The sequence below is a fragment of the Leptonychotes weddellii genome, chromosome X (genome assembly GCF_054177405.1).
Source record: "Leptonychotes weddellii isolate Sample4059 chromosome X, ASM5417740v2, whole genome shotgun sequence".
Lineage (NCBI taxonomy): Eukaryota > Metazoa > Chordata > Mammalia > Carnivora > Phocidae > Leptonychotes > Leptonychotes weddellii.
In genome coordinates, this window is record NC_138385.1 from 35,470,297 (window position 1) to 35,489,116 (window position 18,820).

The window sequence follows — 18,820 nt, forward strand, 5'->3', positions numbered from 1 at the left end:
GTCAGGTATATAAGCACAACAGAAATGCCTATATATGTGAACCAAAATAAAAGTATGAGAATGTTCATAGCAACGTTATTTGTAATAGTCCAAAATAGTAAATAACCCAAATGCCTATCAACAACAAACTAATGATGTTATATATTCATCCAGTAAAATTGTAGCAGCAGTGGAAAGGAATGAAGTACTATCACAAACAACATGAATACATTTCAAATATAATATTGAACAAAGGAAGTTAGATCCAAAAGAATATGCATGTATGATTCCACTTATATAAAGTTCAAAAATAAGCAAAACTCATTTATGGTTATAGAAGTCAAAATAGTGGTTTACATTGTGGAGCTAATGACTGAGAGAGACATGGAGGAGTGCAGGTGATGTTTTATATCTTGATCTGGGTGTTGGTTCCATGAGTGTGTTCATTTTGTAAGCAAAAATATCAAGCTGTACATTGATACTTTATTTATGTTGTATTTCATTAAAAATATTTACAAAAAATATGACAACATCCAGAGCTGGAAAGGATGTGTGGAAATAGGTACTTTTGTACATTTTTATTGAAATTTGATTGCTATATCCCTTTTGAACATTGGAAGTTATATTTATGGAAATTTCAAATATGCCTGTCATTGACCAAGCAATTCCACTTCTGGAAATCTATCTATAGTAGTCAATATCGTTGTTTGCCTAATATTTCTGATTCTCACTCTAGGTGTGTTGTTGGATTGTTCTCAACATCCTTGGATTTAGGCATTGCCATAAACTGACTTTGGCCAATGAAATTTGAGTGGAAGTGACATTTCCACAAACAAAATAAAAATGACCAATAGTTATATAAAAACCTAATAGCCCTCCCCTGTCCCCCCAAAAAAACTCCCCAACCTCATTAAACAGTTAACTAATTCCAAATATAAATAATAAAGAGATTTCATTTTTCACCTATTTGGACATGCATATTAGAAAAAGAAAGACCTAGCCCAATGTTGCAATGGGGCAAGGGACTGAACACTGTTGGCCTCATGCCCCAGGTCACACAGCTGGGAAGTGGGGAAGCTCAAATCAGAACCCATGTCTATCTGTATTCACAGCAGGTGGGCCTGCTCTTCCTATCACTCATTATTCACTCCTGGTCTACCATCTTTGTGGTAGAATCTTTGAAGGTAACCCTAACCATGCTATGAATTGTGTCATGAGCTACATTTCAAGCCACTAATTCTCACTCTCCCTCCAAATCTGTTTGAAAAGTAGAAATTATGAATGTGTTGAAGTCATAACTGCAGCTTGCCTTGCTAGTTGGCAAAAAATCAGACTGTGAACCACTGTTCAACTAAAGCACTATGTCTTTAATGCAGTCTTCTTGGATTTAGGGACAGTTTCTCTACCATAAGTGAAAAAACATGGAGAGGGGTGTGCAACATGATGAGGTTAGTTTTTATGGGGTCAGTTTTTAGCATCATTTTTTCCAAAAAAGGAATCACTTAACCATGCTATTTTTGAATTTGCTTCTTTCATATAATTTAATATCACTCCATATCACTTCAAGGAGTTCATCTTCAATCATTTTATCAGGCTACTTTAGTATTCCATTGTATGTATGTTTATATGTATATAGGTAAATCATACAGTATCATAACCAGTAAGAAAAATAAAATTTAATATCTTCTCTCTCTCTTCCTTATGCTCTCTCTTTCTCCCCTCCCCGCCCCCCATGATCTCTCTTCTCTCCTTAGAAAGCATAGAAATATTGATAAGTAGCAGCTGCTGACCAGAGCTAGTCATCTACATAGGTAGATGACAAGGAAGACACCCCTAGGGCAGTCAGGCAACTAGAGATGAAAAATGTACAGGCTACACTGCTCAGCAATGGAAAATTCCGTTCTTAACTAAAGACAAGGAAGTATATGTGTTCATGTGTGAAGAGATGTGGTGTGCCTAACAAAATGGGATGTAGCATTTTCAGTTCCTTTTATTCTGATTATAATACTGTGATCTGAAGAGAGATGTTAAGAGAAATACACTCCAAGCAGTCAGACAACCCTTGATATCAAGTACATATGCAGCACTCTACTAACCAAACTAGCCCCATGGAAAATTCCATCCTCACCTAAGGATAAGGCTGTGTGTGTGTGTGTGTGTGTGTGTGTGTGTACGTGTGTGTAACAAAATGTAATAGGTCATTTCAGCTTTATAAATGTTAGTTTTTACAAATGTTCATTGAAAAATCTTAAAAGATGATGAAAATTATAAAGAATGAGATATATGTAATCAGTAATCTTATCTTCCAGAAACATTTGGTATTTATATTTACATCTATAAACTTCCACATTATTATTCTCTTGCTGTGGCTTAAATTGTATCCCCCCAAAAGACATGTTGAAGTCCTAACCCCTGTTACCTGTGAACGTGACTTTATGTGGAAATAGGGCCTTAGCAGATATAATCAAGTTAAGATGAGATCATACTGGATTAGGATCCTAATTGAATATGACTGGTGTCCTTATAAGGAGAGAAGAAAAGAGATACAGAGACAGAAAGAGAGAAATGCCATGGGAAGACACAGACACTGAGGGGAGAAGGCCATGTGAAGATAGAGGCAGAGACTGGAATGATGCATTTACAAGCAAAGGAATCCAATAGTTGCCAGTAACTACCAGATGCTAGAAGAGGCAAGGAAGAATTTCTCCCCTATAGCCTTCAGAGAGAGCATGGACCTGCTGACATCTTGGTTTTGGATTTCCAGGCTTCATAACTGTGAATAAATTTCTCGTGTTTAAAAGCCACCTAGTTTATGGTATTCTGTTATGGCAGCCCTAGGAACTAATATGCTGTTTATGCATTTTTTTATTAAGTTCAATTAACCAACATATAGTACATCGTTAATTTTTTTTCCAGTTGAGGATATTTATTTACTTATGTTCAGTTAGCCAACATATGGTACATCATTAGTTTTTGATGTAGCGTTCAATGATTCATTAATTGTGTATAACATCCAGTGCTCATCAAATCACATGCCCTCCCTAATGCCCATCACACAGTTACCCCATTCCCCCACCCTCCTCCTGCAACCCTCAATTTGTTTCCTGGGAGATAAACCATAAGAGACTCTGGACTCCTGTTCATATATTTTTAATAAACTATTTGAAGATAATTTTTAAAATACCTTCTATAGCATATTTAGCATCCTTCCCTGTTGATACTGCCCATATCATTACTTTGTTAATTGGTTGCAGAAGGAATAATTTCTGTATATCTTCAAATTTTTAATTTCATTTACTTTTCTGAGTATAAAGGTAGTATATGTTTTAGATAAGCAAATAGCAGGGAAAATCTGTAAAATAATATTTAATTGCCCTGTGACCCCACTCCTAGGCCCCTTTCCAAGATATTATCTATAAATGGTTTGGGTATATATTATCCCAGATATCTTTCACTTCAGATTCAGTACCAAGAGAAATCTAACTCTTTTCCTCTCCCTCTGTCACTGTGAGATGCTTATTTTTTATTGATACAGGATATAAGCATAAGAGTGCTTATATTTTTATTGAAGTGTAGTTGATATACAATATTATGTTAGTTTCAGATGTACTACATAGTGATTCAACATCTCTATACATTACAAAGTGATCACCACAATAAATCTAGCTACCATCTGTCACCATACATTTGTCACAGTATTATTAACTATATTCCCTATGCTGTACATTACATCCCAGTGTCTTACTTGTTTTGTAACTAGAAGTTTGTATCTTTTAATCCCCTTCCTCTATTTTGCCCAACCCCTACCACCTCCTATCTGGCAACCATCAGATTGTTCTCTGTATCTATGAGTCTTTTCTCTTTTGTTTTGTTGGTTCATTTGTTTTGTCTTTTCGATTCCACATATAAGTGAAATCATATGGTATTTGTCTTTCTCTCACTTATTTAAATTAGCATAATACCCTCTAGGTCCATCCATGTTGCTGTAAATGGTAAGATTTCATTTTTTTTATGACTGAGCCATACTCCATTGTAGATACATATCACATCTTCTTTAGTCATTCATCTACCAATGGACACTTAGGTTGCTTCTATATCTTGGCTATTGTAAACAATGCTGCAATGAGCTTAGGAGTGCATATATCTTTTCAAATTAATGTTTTGATTTTCTTCAGATAAATACCCAAAAGTGGAATTGCTGGATCATATAAGAATGCCTAGTGAAGCATTATCTATAATAGCAAAATATTGGAAACTAATATTCACCAATGGGTGGAAGCCTGAACAAATCATTGTATATTCATAATAGGCATTTTCTTCAGCAACCAGAGAAAGAATAAGTTATATCTATATTAATGACTTGGAGAGATATTCATGATATGCCAAGTAAAATACATACACACACACAGAATACTGAGAAAAGTATGGAATAATACACTGGAGTTTGGAGGTGAGGAAGGAAAGGTGTGTGTATGTGTGTGTGTGTAGGGGTAATTATATGTATTTTCCATAAGATCATTATATTATTTTATTCCATTGTTTTCAGTGAACACATGCTAATTTTATAATTCTTGAAGAATATTTGATCACAGATTGAAAAAATATACAAATTTGAAAACTTTTGTCTGATATGAAGATATTATTATAAGCATTAAACTTATAATAAATTTAGTATCTAAAAGCATTAAAAATAACATATTGCATAAACCCTGAGTATTTAGTGCCATGAACATACAAAATATGTTTAACTTATGAGTCATTTCACAGAAAAATCTCTATTTGTAATATACACTTATTTCCTTAGAAGGGCCAAAACATCATTCCAGTAATATAAATTATGAAATTTTATTTATTAAAAAATCCTCATTGATGACAGATAAAGGTTGGATAAAATTACTTAGGAGGTGTTGTAATAGCATTTGCAGAAGCCAGATAAAAAGGATGTTACAAACAGCTCTTTTGAGAGGCTCTTCGGGGTCATTTACTTGCTTTTGCTATGTGTTTCCTTTTCGAATTTCTATTTCACCATGTAATTTTGGAGTAGCTCCTGATTATAGTAAATGACCATTGTTCTACAAAATTTGATATTTTAGCAAAATGAAATAGCCTCTGTCACATTAATTTTCTTCTTGTCAATACGTTGCTATCATCATGGTCTTCACTCTAATTTATTGTGGGGAGTGTAACAGTGTCAGTATTTTCCCAGTCGGCTAAAGACTGGTAAATGACTGAGAACTGTCATAATGTGTATATTACAAGTGGTACTGCCATGATGTCCCTGAGATTATCTGCAGCAGATTTTACTGGTCATGATCACAGCTTAGTGGATCACAATGTCTTTATGCACCATGCATTATATAGAACAATAAGTTGAATGTTTCCTGTGTGCCAGGAGCTGTGCTAAGAATGTACAAGCATAATAGCACTTAAATAATTATCCAATTAGATAGCTATTATTATCTGTACTTTAAACCAAGGCTCAGGGTTTAAGCCGTTTGTCAGGTAGCAAATAGCAAAGCTAGGGCTTGAATTTAGGGCTTATGAACTCCAGTTGTACTCTTTACCTATAAGCTATAATATTTCCAATAGTATCTGAGATATACATTGCTGGAGTTCAACAGTGCCTGATTCTTCCATTTTATGCACATTGGAAGGGTATTTTTCCTAGCCTTCTTGTAATTAGGGCCATCTAACTAGTTCTGGACAATAGGCTATGAACAGAAATTATATTTTTTGTTTTCAGTTGAAATATTTAATTGCTAAGATGTTCATCATCACTTACTATCAGGGAAATGTAAATTAAAACTACAATGAGATATCACCTCACACCTGTCAGAATGGCTAAAATCAACAAAACAAGAAACAACTGAGGATGGGGGCAAAAGGAACCCTCTTGCACTGTTGGTGGGAATGCAAACTGTTGCAACCACTGTGGAAAACAGTATAGAACTTCCTCAAAAAGTTAAAAATAGAACTACCCTATGATCCAGCAATCACACTACTGGGTATTTACCCAAAAAATACAAAAACACTAATTCAAAGGATACATGTACCCCTATGTTTATAGCAGTGTTATCTACAATAGCCAAATTATGGAAGCTGACCAAGTGTCCACTGATTGATGAATGGATAAAGAAGAGATGGTATACACACACACACACATTATATTATTATATATTATATATATGTTATGTATATATATAATATAATATATATATTATTATAATATTATTCAGCCATAAAAAAGAATGAAATCTTGCCATTTACAATGACATAGATGGAGCTAGAGAGTGTAATACTAAGCAAAATAAGAGAAAGACAAATACCATATGACTTCACTCATATGTGGAATTCAAGAAAGAAAACAAATGAGCAAAAGGAAAGAGAGTGAGCAATCAAGAAACAGACTCTTAACTCTAGAGAGCAATCTAATGATTGATGGTCACCAGAGGGGAGGGGGATGGGAAGATGGGTTAAATAGGTGATGGGGATTATGAAGGGCACTTGTGATGAGCACAGGATGATGTACAGAACTGCTGAATCACTATATTGTACACCTGAAACTGATATAACACAGTATGTTAACTAACTGGAATTAAAGTTAAAAACTTTAAAAAAAGAAATATTTAATTGCTAATGTGTAACTCTCTTGCCACCTCTCTTCTCTAGCTGCAGCAACTGAGGAGGCCTTGTGTTGAGATGCTAGAGCTTCAAGTTTAAAGTAGCTTGATTACTCAGTCACCATATAGAAGGAAGATATTCTGGAGAATTGCTTGAATCCACAATGTAATTTGTATAAGTCAGAAGCATGCTTTTGTTGTGTTAAGCTACTGAGATTGTAGGACTGTTTGCCACCATAGCCTACCTGATTAATACAGAAACTGGCACTGAAAGTGTGGTATTGACTTAACAAAAACCTGAAGTGTGACACTGGCTAAGTGGCTTCATGGTAGGAGTTTTCAGTGGCAAAACTTTGGTGAAATTGTAACTTATAATAGACTTAGCACATATGATTAGGGAATTTGTAAATATAAGGGAAGAGTTTGGATAACAATGTTAGTAGGGAAATATAGAGGAAGGGGCTAGAAAAAAATGTTAGTACTGTTCCTAGGAGTGATAGTAGCGTTTGGTGATTGCTACTGGTTTTGATTGGTATAATGGTTCACTTTATGTGTCAGCTGGACTGGGCTAAGGGATGCCCAGATAGCTGGTGAAACCTTGTTTCTGGGTGTGTCTGTGAGGATGTCTCCAAAAGAGATCAGCATTTGAATTAGTAGACTGAGTAAAGTGGATTACTCTCACCAATGTGGGTGGGTATCCATCAATCTATTGAGGGCCTTAATAGAGCAAAAATGTGAAGAAAGGGCAATTCATTCTTTCTGCTTAGGCTGAGACATTCATTTTCTCCTGCCCTTTTATATCAATACTCTGGTTCTTGGGCTCTCAGATTCAGACCAGCAATTACACCATCAGCCCCCAATTCTTAGGCTGTCAGACTCAGACTGAATTACACCACTGATTTTCCTTGTTTTCCAGCTTGTAGATGACAGATTGAGGGACTTCTTGGCCTTCTTAACAGTCTTCCTTGGAGAGGAGGTATGAATGGTTTCCCTGTGGAAAGAAGAATGAAGCAAATATTTGGTAGACTATGATGGAGATTATTAGTGTTCACCAATACCAATTTCTCCTCTACCTCTTGGTCATATAGAAGATCCCTTTGGATGTAAATAGAGCCATTTGACTAATACTGGCCAATGGGTTGTGAGGACAAATGACAGGAACAATCAATTGCTTTTGTGCACTTCTTCCTTTTTTATGATAAAAGAGGAGGTCTTACGTTGAGATAGCAGTGCCATAACTCAAAGCAACATAAGAGTTACCCCTTGGAGGAGAACTGCCCTATGCAGCCATTTGCTTATGTTGAGTGGTTTGGTTTGTTTGTTACCATGGCATGGTCTAGCCTATTCCTCTCACAGATATGAAACAATTGTTATTATAAAAATATTAAGTGTAAAAAGAAATTAGAAAGATTGTTAAATATCTTCCAAACATCTTCAAAGTATAGGTATCTCTTATGCTATATAAACTAATCCAGGCACACAAAAACATGCATAGATATTAAATTAATTTTATGAAGCTAGCAAAACCTTAACACAAACCTGATAAAGATAACTAAGAGTAATAGACTAATTACACTTTTGAGTAAAAACACATAAATTTCTTTTTTTAAGATTTTATTTATTTGAGAAAGAGAGTGAGTGAGAGAGAGCACAAGCGGGGGAGGGTAGAGGCAGAGGGAGAAGCAGACTCCCTGCTGAGCAGGGGGCCTGATGTGGGGCTTGATCCCAGAACTCTGGGTTCATGACCTGAGCTGAAGGCAGACACTTAACCGGCTGAGCCACCCAGGTGCCCCAAAGCACATAAATTTCTAATAAATGTAGTAGATATTGTGGATTGATTAACTGAAACTCCATTCTACCCTCATAATTACAGTTAGAGCTCTGATAGTGAATTAGGTTCTAACAATTAGACAGACTCATTAGATTATTTGTGAGGTAGAAGTGAAATGGAGGACATCTTCCTGCTGCTGCTGCTTCTGGCAAGGTCATGGATAAAAGAATGGCAACTCCATTTAGCAAAGACCACCTTTGAGTCCAGGTGCGACAGACATATTTGGATCTCCAAATTACATTTGCACAACATTATCTCTGACTTGTTCTGTGCATGTCAGCCAGCCTCTGTCCTTGGCCCACCCCAGTGTTTGCACAATGGGTGTATGAGTAGAGTAGCCATGATGGTAAGAAAAGAGGCAATACATGGGTTCAAAAGCATGGAGTACTCACTGAGAACGGCCAGAATCTCTGTGGTCAGTTAATTATTTCAGACCATTCTACCATAGAGGATGGCGTGATTTGTCCTTAACAGAACTGACACTTTCTCCAGATATGGGTTTAGCTTGCCTTCTCTGCCCTCAGTATTTCTGCTGGTATCACAATTTGAAGCTTACAAAATGTCTGATTCAAGGGACCCATTCTATGGTGAAGAAGGTGTGGCAACAGACACATGACCACTGGTCTGATAATATAACATTGATTGAATGGCCTGTCAAAGTGTTAGGTAAGACACCAGACAGAGAACAACACCTTGCAGAGTTGGAATATTGTCCTCCAGAATGAGGAATATATACTCATATATCAACAACTGATATGTGGTACTGTATTCCTTTTTTTATGTTTGTTTTTATTTTATTTTAGTAATCTTTACACCCAATGTGGGGCTTGAATTCATGACCCTGAGATCAAGAGTTGCATACTCTTCTGACTTAGCCATCCAGGGTGCCCCATGTGGTACTATATTCCTAATAGCTAGAATACATATGTGTTGGAACCAACACAATGACCCACTTACAGAATTTGTGTTTCTTGTTTCTACATGCTCAGGTTCTGGTAGTTTAGAGGTTTTGCTTCTCAAGAGGGAATGCTTCCACCAGGGGACACTTTAAGGGTTCTACCAAACCCGAGCATGATCCATGCCAAGATGAATATATTACTAGACAGATGAGTAAATATATAGATATAGGCAGTTAATTTTAAAATAAACTGGAAACCACAAAAAATGACTTGTGGGAAGAGTTAATTGTTGCCAATAGGAATTTTGATTTTTAGATGTGAGATATAAATTTACCTGTTCATTTTGTTCCATTGTGCTCTTCATCATTTTAAAAGAATGTACACTCGGCCCATTGTATACTTTGGTGCCTGCTATTGCCAAAGCTCCTTGTCAAGCTTCTTTTAGTGGTTAATCTAGGAGGCTGTCATTAGGTAAAGACTTCATGTGGAGCCTACCTACTTATTGTCCCATGTTATGTTTTTGTCCTCTGAAAATTCTTATGTTGAAGTATTAACCCCCCAATGTAATGGTATTTGAAGATGGGCCTTTGGGGAGTACAGTTAGATGAACTCATGAGGACAGGCCTCTGGTCTGATGGGCTTAATGCTCTTACAGGAGAGCTTGATCTCCCCTCCATCCCATCTCTCCACACACACAAGAAGAGGTCATGTGAGCACACAGTGAGATGGTGGTCATCTGCAAGCCGAGACAAGAGTCCTCAGAATGAAACCTACCATGATTTTAGATTTCCCAGGCTGCAGAACTGTGAGAAATAAATTTCTGTCTTTTAAGCTACCCAGTCTGTGGCATTTGTTATGGCAGCACAGGCTGACTAAGACACCCAAGTAAGCAACCATCAGTTGCAGTGGCTGGAGCAACTTTGCCACCAGTTAATACAACTGGACCTTGGCAGCCACCTGGATTCTAGTCAACCATTGGCTATCAAGCTTGGGCTATGAAATAGTAATATTTCTTTCCAGTAATAGAAAAGAGTATTGAGTGTATATGTTAGGAGTTTTTGAAAAGGAAATCACAATTTTGTTAATAATTTTGATTTAATTGGTGCAGAAGCAAATATAATATCAGAAATATATTACATAGTTTACCTCATTCAATCCTCAAAAGATTATGAGTTAAAATTAACAAAAATTTTACATTATTGGGGATTTTTGAGGATTCAATGAAATAATACGCAACTGGTTACCAAAGTCTCCAGCCTAACTAATCATTAAATAAATGTCAATTGTAATAATTTAATATTAATATAATATTAAATATTTCTAACAATCTTAAAAGAATGAAAACCTTGACAAATATAGAATTCTTTTTAAGCATCATACATAAAGTGAGTGGAATAAATTTCTTTCTATGTTTCTATTTTTTTGATATCCTAATCAAACTTTTAGTGAAAACGCTATTGTTCTCATTATATAACTCATTGTCTTACATAAAATATGGAGAAAGTCCTACATTGCAGAGGTCTGAATTAACAAAATTAAGTGCCATGTACCCTAATTTTAAAACCTTCCTTATGATCCAACAAACATGTCAATCCTTAATAGAAGAAGCTGAAATATTTCGTGTAGATATGTCAGTATATGTGTGTGTTTGTGCATTTGTGTGTGTAGTTATGAAAAAGTAGGTGTTAATTTTAACAAGAAGCACTTATAGAACTTCCTTTCAGACAGGTAGTTTGTAAACAATAAATGTACACATAACTATATTTATTTTGTTAGATACGGAATGCTATGTAATTATAACATAATGGTTCTTGCTGATTTCCCATTTTGTATTCCTAAAATATTGTAATTTTTCACCTCATTTGATCCTCACAACAAACTTACGTTACAGATCAATATTGGTTTCCACGCCATGCATTTGTTGTGATGATGAAATGAATTAATCTACATGAAGTCCCTAAGCACACTGCATGCAACGTAAGGAAGCATTTAGCAAATGTTTATCCTTTTTATCATTTCTATAATCATCATCCCTGTTACTATTACTATTGCTTTTAATACAACCTATGTTACTCATGGTAATAGTAAGTTCTTTGATCACCTGTTAACATGTGGGAAATTTTCACGCCCTAAATGATTTTTTGAACACCTTATAACAAGTTGTTTAAATGTGTGTATAGTGTTCTATTTAACTTCCATATCAAATGCAGTAATGTTTCAGCATAATTATTGACCAATAAGGAAATACTAGTAATCTCCCCTATAGATCTTTCATTCTACATGTTAATTTTAAGCTTCGGATTATCTTTCAGTATTATTTTTCACGTTTGTAAACATATATGGACCAATATTCAATTTTACATCCCAATTGTGCATTGAATTTCTTTTCATTTAAAAGGAAACATACTATGCCCCACGGTTATACAACATCTTTTCTCCTTAGAATATTCCACGGATAATCATGGTGAGGTATATACATATTGTATATTTCAACCTGTGTATATATAGAATATGAGACAATTAAATGGTGCTTTTTGGTTAGAACTTAGAATACTTTCAGATTGCTCCATTTCATGTGCTCTCTTCTATTGAACATTTTATCATTAAGTTGGTCTTCAACCTATTGTTTTCATAATTGCATTATAGATTGATTTTATGATTTTGTGCTTGCTCTTGAGCTAGTGTATCTTACTGTCTCTTAGTGCATCTTATGTGTCTCAAACTAGTGTATCTTTTTCAAGGTTAATCTAGTTGGATATCACTTGGTTAATATCAAATGAAGACATTAAATCATGGTTGTCAAAGTGATACTATATTTGGAAAAGGAAATCAGTGGTGAATTTTAGAGATTAATCGACATTTTTCATGGTCCCACAATGAGTAGTGTGAATTCATTTATAGTTTAAGGAAATAATTGATTTCCCTAATCAAATTCTTGAAGAAAACTATTGTTCACCCACATAATTAGTCAGCCTAGGCAAATGCAAGAAAAAACTTTGTATATATTCAATTGTTCTCTCTTAGTCAAAATCAGTATTATGATTCTTCAATATTTAAATGTTCTTTATTTTTTCTCCCAGTTTTAACTATGCATGGTTGTCATTATATTTCACATATTTCAAATATTGTCATTATATTTCACATATTTCTAAGTGGAGAATGATAGCTTTATATTTTGTGAGTTATAATAAATAAAACCTTATTCTATATCATCATAATCAGTGAGTTGCAAGAGACAATTTCAATTCTGGAAGCTTTCCTTTTCCATAATGGATTGCAAGGGCTTTCCTGCCAGTCCCTGTAAGGTTTTCCAATCCTCCAACTAGAGCATCAATAGCTAGTCTTTTTGGTTTAAAGGAAAACAACTAAATAGTGGTGGTGAAGCAGAAAAGAAAACATACATCCTGGTGATTAAGCAGGTTGTAAATAGGAAATGAACATGTCAGAACTGTTTTTTTTTTTTCTTTAGGTACAGATTTTTCCACTGTGATAACAATATTTATTAATTTCTCTGTTGCTTTTCCAGTTCCAAAAGTATCTAGTCATGTTGTCTGATTAATCCTCATGACAAACCCCTGTCTTTCAATTAGTACAAGATTCAGTGATACAGGTTTTTTTTTTTTTTTTTTAAGATTTTATTTATTTGTCAGAGAGAGAGAGAGAGTGAGCACAAGCAGGAGGAATGTCAGGCAGAGGGAGAAGCAGGCTCCCCGCTGAGCAAAGAGCCCAATGCGCAACTTGATCCCAGGATCCCGGGATCATGACCTGAGCGGGAGGCGGACACTTAACTGACTGAGCCACCCAGGCATCCCAACAGTGATACAGGTTTATTGAGAGGGTTAAGAGATAATCCACCCCAAAACCCCCAAGACATTGTATGCTTGGTAAGTCACCAGTTATGCAATATAACTACTTTTTTTCTTTCTCCTCTTCATAGTATTAGTGGTAGTACAAAAGAGATTATTACAATGGCAACAATTTTGCTTTTAGTTGATACATTTGGGCCATGGTAGCCACATGGCCTCCAGACACAATAGAGAGAGGAGCACTAAACATGGGAGATGCAGAGTGGGTGTTAAACTTCATTAATAATAACTTTTCAAAAAATAATTGTGTGTAAGGGATTTCTGAATAGGATATCACTGTCAATAATGAATTTGGGTTGGTGGGTATGGAAATAAATGTGGTGACAATATAATCACTTATGTGTATTTTTCACATTTCAGGTAACAAAAGTATTTTAAATATATTGCCTCTTTCAAACAGAAAACAACCCTGTGTTACAAAATGCATAGTAATTTTACATGATAAGGGACTATGAGAATTAAATGAAATAAGCCACAGGTCTGTATGATGTATGCTGCTTGATAAGACCTTGCTCATCCCTTGGTATAGGTACCTAATAAATTTGCAATCCAGATTATTGTTCTTTAGGGAATTCTGCCTCTTCTTAGATGTCTGGAAAGGATACAATGATGTTGTGCCTAACAATCATATTTTTGCTCCTGTTTTTATTATATTTGTATTTTCACTGTGTGTGCCGACTGACTTTTGTTTGTGGACAGGTGACCTATTGATTTTTGTGTATTTACTTTTTGCTATAACACCTTATCTCTATATCCTTCTCATTATTTTCAAACTATTCTACTTGGATGATTATACTTATAGGTATTCTGAAATAATTTTAAATAAACATCTTGCTCCATAATTTCACTGTTAAGTGCTTTAAATCATAATACCTTCTAATCCAGCTTTACCATGGGGTCTTCCTGAAGCACTAGCATCTAGAAAACCTTGGGTATAGGAAAAAAGAGAATTTTAACTCATATTTAAAATTCCTGAGAGAATTTACTTCTTGGTAGTTAGATAAGGAGGTTTCAAATAGGAATGCAACCTGTCTTATCAAATGAAATTTGGTAGTAAAGGAATTTATTGTTATTATACTATGATTGCTTTTGCATTTCTGTGGCTTTTCAGTTTCCAATGTATTTTCTACATGCTTCCTCAATTAATTCTCATGACAAATCTGAACTGTACAAGCCGGTGTTGGTGGTATAGTGGTGAGCATAGCTGCCTTCCAAATCTGAACTGTAGAATTATTAAGTGTCTCTTTGGTATTTTTGTTGTGAGTTTCAAATATGAAAATTCACAGTAAAGTCCAAAGTACAATATCTGGAAAGAAAGCAATCATTCAGCAAAATTTCCTTTTTATTACTACTACTGCTACTAGTACTACTACTACTACTTTTACTATTACGACGACTACTACTACTACTATATCTAATTCTGTCTGTCTTAATAACACTACAATTACTTTTTTAGTAATATGAAAAACACGTTTATCACTCCCAGGATATGGTAGTTTCTTTTTCATATACATATTGGACCATATTCAATTTGCTTTTTTTCTAGGACATTTCATGGATACCCATGCCAAAATAGATGATTTTTTTTTATTATAATTCATGCATCAGAGCCCTGCAGACACATGAAGGGAGAAAGTTAATGGTTGCCAATGATAAACTTTCTTGATTTTGTTCATTTAAGTATTCTAAATAAATAAATAAATAAATGCATATCAGAATAAACCAAGGATGACATTGTTTTCGGGATAACCTAGAATGAATGTATATGTACATGCATATACACATATGTGTATCAAAACAAAATAAGTCATCTTAAACTTTGTTATTCTAATGTTAGTAGTATTAATTATGACTGATTCACAAGTACGACATGGTATAGCACTTTAGAACCACTTCCATACTTCACTATATGAAGAAATATATAAGGCATGTAAGTCTATCATCCAGGAGCTCACAATCCAGTGAAGAAAACAAACACAGACATTGATATTAACCCTGATAGAAGCTAGAATGTATTTAGGGCTATGCTAGAACTACAAAGAAAGTCTTGTGGAAAGAGAGATGAATCCTGACCTTCCAGCTTACTTCTCTCTTTGGAACTGGGAACTGGGGATTTGGGGAAGGAGTTATTTCTAGAAATAAGAATTGCACAAGTGGTTGGTGTTTTGCTGTCAGGTGCCTTTGAAGTCTGAGCAGAACATATGGGGTGCAGAAGGCAAGGAAAGTATGTTGCCCAGTGGGCATGGAAAATGAAAGCTTTGGAAGACCTGAGGATAAGGCTGTGAGTAGATTACATTCCAGGTCAGATAACTGGAAATCCAACATTCTAACACTCTATAACTACCTGCAAATAATTATACCCATAACTAAGTATAAATATAACCAACTATAATTAATCATAAAGATACCCAACCAGAAATAGCAATAAATGGCAATCAGAACTAGTTAGCATTCATGATAGTAATTGCAACTGGGTAGTAATCACAACAAGCAACCACAACTAGTGAATAGATATAATTAGTAACTATAACTAGTCGAGAATCATAACCAAATGCAAGCACAAAAACCATAACTAAAACTAACCAGAATTACAAACTAACCATGCCTAGTAACTATAACTAGTTAGTAGCTATATAAAAAGCACATATTTAGTAATCACTATAACTAGCAACTGTGACTAATTAGTAGCCAAAACTAGTAGCCATAACTAATGAAGAATAATCAACCACAAAATAAAGAACCACAACTATACCAAGTAACTACAACTAATCATACATAGCAACTAAAACTAGTCAGCACCCACAAATATCAATGATAACTAGTTAGTAGCAGGAACAAAACATATGAACAGAACACACAGAACAAACATAGCCAAGAACAGAACTAGTTAGTAGTCACAACTAATAAACACAACTGGTTAGTAGTTAAGGCTAGCAACATCAACTAGTTAGCCAACCATAACCATAAGTAACCATAATTGCAACTAACTATACATAGTAAACACAAGTAGTTAGTAGCCATAATTACTAACCACAGCTAGTTAGAGTCATAAGTGACCACAACTAATTAGTAGACACAACTAATAACCATAAACATTTAGGAATAATAACAACCCACCACCATACCTAATATATGTGACTTTGTGTTGAAAGACATTACACTTTATGTTCTCTGTAAGTAACAAAGTCAAGTGATTGTGATTGAATAAAATAGTATTGTCCAGTGGGCATGGATCATGAAAGCTTTGAAAGATCTGAAGATAAGTCTGTAAGTTTATTATATTTTAGATAAAACGACTATAATTTGAACACCATAACTACCTGAAACCCACCATACCTATTAAAACTATACTCATACCTGACTACAACTAACCATAAGTACAACTAAATACAATTACTACCAAACATCACCTGTAATGACAACACCAACCAAATCCAGTGGCCACAACTAGTTAGTAACTATAACTAGCTATCACAAGTAACTAGTAGCCATGTCTAATAGCCATGACTAGTAAGCAGTCATGAATGGTGTCCATTGCTAATTAGTAGCCATAACTATTTACAATGAATAGTTAGCTATGGTGACTACATATGATTAGAATTAACTAGAATTATCCATAACTGGGACCCATAACTATATTAACTGTAACTAATTATAGATAACCATAAGTAGTCTAACCATAACTATAACCATAATTCTACTATAGCTAACTATTGCAGTAACTACAATGATGATAACAATAATAGCTATTACTGACTATAATATAATCATATTTGAAGCAAAAACTGATGATATAGAAACTGCCTATCAAAAGATCTAGATTCTCTATAACTGCATTTGATGTTGGGGTATGAGAATGCAGCAATGTGGGGAAGAAGGGAATGTTGGGTGCTTTGGGAAAGCTGGAATGTGAAGAGAGTGTGTAGGTCCTGCTCTGAGGTTTATGCTCTTTTGGAGGAGCTGCTGCCTGGGGAAGACAAAAACAAGGTAGTCAACTTTGAGCCCCTAATTTGTTGACAGCTGTGGATTCCAACTGCCTAGTAACATATAGGGCTAGAGAAGAATGAGTGACTCAGTTCTAGGAATGGGACTTGGGATAGAGGTTAGAACGTGAATGCTAACTGACCAAATGCATTAGTCTAATAATTGTAAGGACTAGTTTGATGAAGTAATACTATCCCCTGAAAAGTATTTCCCAGTCCAAGAAGGCAGGAAAGGGCACATAATTGAGAGTGTGTTGTTGGAAAGCCTTATTTTTAAAAATAATGGGAGAAAAGTGGTAAGTAAGAACAAAGGGTTGATTGGATGTGAACATTATTTCTCTCTGCATAGAGCCACTTCTGATTTTCTTGACTGTTTCCCTATTCTGGAAGCAGTTATGCAAACAAAAAAATGGCATATGATATTTTAATTGTGCTGCAACAGAGATAAATAAATTTTCCACTGTTCAGTGAGGTCAAAATGAGTTGGTTTCCACTCTAGGTTGATTGGTAGAGGGGTGACTTTGATAACTCTTCTAGAGAAGTTTTTCTGGATCTGTGTAATGTCAGCCACCCAGTGACTTCTATCTGCTTGACACTCTGTACCTTATTTCTCTTGAACATTCTCTCATCCATGTATATGGCAGGTAGGCTTAGTAACTTGGATGAAGTATTCTCATTCCCACTAACGTGAGCTTGTAGCAACCTTATTTTAGAGTGAGGTGGCCACTTTTTAAATCTCACGTCCTAATTCCATGTTATGGTGAATTGGTGTTGGAATATGGAATGGTATTTGGGGTGGAACCAGATTTAGGGGTCACTGGTGGGTCACCTGCACAGCGACTGGGTTGTTCCAGCTGTGCACTTAAAGTAAGGGCTTGCAGACCTGGTAAACCAGTCATGAAATTATAAACATTAGGCTTCTGATGGATTTAGCACAGGGGCTTCCAACTGCTTGGAAGCATAGGAAAGATGAGTGACAGCCAATTATAAAACTGTGGCCTGGAGCGGAGGAACTATATTTGGAAGTGGGAGTGGGGAACATTGCTCAGTGGCTGTTTGCACTTAGTGGGGCTTTTTTTACTATGTGTAATTGGGGATGTAGTGGTGAGATGAGACCAAAGCAGGGTCCTCCTGAACCTGGGTAGCTCCTGCCTGTGGGGATGTCACCCTTGAGAAGGCTCCAATATGGTAGAAGTTAATGCACATTTTCCCCAGAATATCAGAAGTATCTTCTGAATATCTGGCAGCATTCCTTTAGATTGTGTGACCACAAAGCAGAAATTGGAATCACAAGTAGGAATTTAAAGTGTACATGTATTCAACACAAGGCACTGTTAGGGCTTATCTGGAAATGGAAATGACTGCTTTACAAAGTTGTGAGCTAACTGTCACTGCTAAGTGCTTGAGCAAAGACTAGACAAACAGTTGTCAGATTGAGGGGTTGGTTGGATGGCTTTTTTTCTATCCTTCTTTTTTTAAAAATTAATTTTATTTTATTATGTTAGTCACCATACAGTACATCATTATTTTTCTATCCTAGTTCTAACTAATAATAATCCTTAGGCTGTACACCTGATGAAAAAAATAAGGTAAAAATTCACCAAAGCAGCTTTATAGTTAGCCACCAAATAGCATTCATGTA